At 42.2% G+C, this 2,689-nt stretch overlaps 1 pseudogene; it reads left to right on the forward strand.

Annotated features, from left to right (window-relative positions):
• The first annotated feature begins 817 nt into the window (after nucleotides 1–817).
• On the forward strand, nucleotides 818–1,605 carry LOC105555479 (annotated as a pseudogene).
• Nucleotides 1,606–2,689: the final 1,084 nt, after the last annotated feature.

Below are 2,689 nucleotides of genomic sequence, written 5' to 3' on the forward strand. Positions count from 1 at the left end.
AGTCATTATTATGAAAGATTGTTCAGTCTAAACTCCCCATTTGATTCGTCAAGACTGTTCAAAGTTTTGGTCTCAGACTACCTTTGTAATTTCCTTCACCACTATCTTTCCTGTACGTCATATTCCACACAATCTGAGGTTGCTATTTGTCATAGACATCTTGCAGTTTCTCTCTGTGTGCCTGATCATCTTTACTCCATAGGGCAGCCATGGACATGTGCCCTTCAGAACTCTTTAAGAAAACCTGCTATAGGGAGCAGAGTTAACTGAAAGCCTGCAGCAGCCAGTCCTGTGAATGCTGAGGCCAAACTTTCCCTGGGTTACTGTTAACCAGTGACTCAGCATAGCAGAATTATGAGTGCTAGCCCATTTCTGCCCTGTGCAATATGTCTCAAATAGGCAACTTTGATTCATGGAATCCCCATCATCCTGCCTGAGACTTTCTGAGAACAATGCTATAGCCTAGAACTCTTCCTGTCTAATTCTTTCCTCTCTCCTTTCAAAAAGAACAGACATGCATCATGCTCTGAGGCTTTATCTATTCTTACACCTTCACCCTTTATTCTTCGTGTCTCCCCTAATAAATGTCTAGTACACATAGTCCCATGTTGGTGTCTGCTTCTCAGAAGACCTAAGCTGACAAACACTTCTTACCTCTGTGTATCTACTTCTACTCATCCTCCAAGATTGAATTCAAATACAATTCATCAGCAATTCTCCAATTAATTATCTGAGAGCAGCTCTTTTTCTCCTCTGATACATCATATCCTTTACTTCCTCTTTTTATGGTATTTTATTCCTTCAAAAGTGTATGAATATGGGCTGTTTGGACCCACAGTGGCAGTGGCTGCTATGCACGCCGACCTATGTGTGGTGGCAGCTGGGGAGCCCAAGGTTGCGCCTCTCCCGCAAGTGCTGACCTAGGTGGGTTATGAGTGGACAGTGGCCTCGGTGACCAGCCAGCCAGGTTGAGGCTTTGGAGAACAGAGCAGAGCCTGGGCCCAGGCCTGAACCAGGGCAGGATAGGTGCCCAACAGCCCCTGGCCCACCTGGTGGGTAGGGCAGCAACAGTGGCCTCATTAGATGAAGAGAGCTTTGCGCTGTACTTCACCTCTAATATAGAATTTGATGCTGTGATTGGATATTTAGGGGATATTATCAAAGATGACAAGTTCTAGTTATTAGAGAAATTTTATGGACAAGTACTACTAAGAGTTTGCAGACATAGAAGAAAATAAACTCAACCTCATGCCTATTTTAATGAATATATTTCTTTGGTAGGAAAGTATGTCGAACAGCTGCTGGAGAGGATTCCTGGATTTAACGTGGTGGTTTTCACAGCAACATTACAACACCATAAGGATGAAGTGGCTGGTGACATATTCAACACGCCGCTCACATTTACAGATTTTTCTGGCTTTTAAAGAAATATTTCTGGACTACAAAGCAGAGAAAGCAGACCAGGGACTGGACTTAAGCGGTGGTTTAGTGGTAACTTTGTCGTGCAAACCATCTTCCATCCCAGAACGATCTGCTGCACTAAGTTCCTGCCTCCAGGCAATGAATGGGAGCATTCTGGATGTCACTGGTGCAATAGGCCAATAGGCTCAGCTAATTATGACAGAAGAATACATCTTAAATAGACTGACTCCGTTCTGCAACTCTTCATTCACGTTAAGTATTGATGGGTCAAAACCAAAATGATCTCACGCTCCTAGACCTGTTTCTCCTGAAACACTTTTCTGCATTTTATAACCTTAGTACTCTTCCCCAAGTGCTCAGTGACCCTAGTATTCCTCCCCTCCCCAACTAGACACCTCTTTCAGGTGCTCTGAGTCAGATTCCTCTAGAGCAAGCTCATGTCAAGCATTCCACCTAGGGGGACCCTTCCGCCAGTATATGTGTTGGTATGTCAACAGTGTGGAATAATCTGCCATCACGAACCCTTCTTGTCCCAGCAGGCTCTGCATGAATCTCTTTGTGCACTCACAGCTCTTTTTTACATAGGTCAGAGTTTCAGTCCTTCAGCCTCAATGGGGCTTTTGAGTATTTGATAGTATTTATCTAGGGTGTTCCTCAAGCCAGCTGCCTGCCTTGAGATTTCCGAATCTCCCATGTTCACAGCTTGTCTTGGCTGTAGGCATCAACAGAAACAGTGAAACTGTATCAGGACTGTTTCTGGAAGTCTTTTTGAACCATTATTTTTGAAAAATATAGATGAATATGCAGGCTAACATAGTAAATATGATCATGAAATTTCCATGATTACCCACTTAAAGATCAAGGTATCCCATGCTGTGTGCTTTTTAGTTGTTAGTGCTATGAAGACAAAAATGCTTTCTATATTGGTGTTCAATTATATCTTACTGAGCACCAATGAATCTATACTGTATGCTGGAAGTAGACCAAAAGATATTCTGTTATTACAGCATATTCAGTGTGTTTATGCATGATTGCAGAAAATGTTTTCCATATAAACCAGTTTGTTAGATTTTCTGCTGGGGTAGGTAGGGACTCCATGATTTCTTCTTACTGTCAAAATCTTTCCTATCAAGATGGTGTTTCACTAGCCTCGCTCAATATGAGTAGGAGATAGTAAACAGCTTTACTGGTCATCTGTCTGCTTTGGTTAATACAATGTTTGGTAGAATATTATTTACCAGAAATCATGTATGTCACATCTGTATAA

Source organism: Mandrillus leucophaeus, unplaced genomic scaffold, assembly GCF_000951045.1.
Source record: "Mandrillus leucophaeus isolate KB7577 unplaced genomic scaffold, Mleu.le_1.0 Scaffold688, whole genome shotgun sequence".
Taxonomy (NCBI): domain Eukaryota; kingdom Metazoa; phylum Chordata; class Mammalia; order Primates; family Cercopithecidae; genus Mandrillus; species Mandrillus leucophaeus.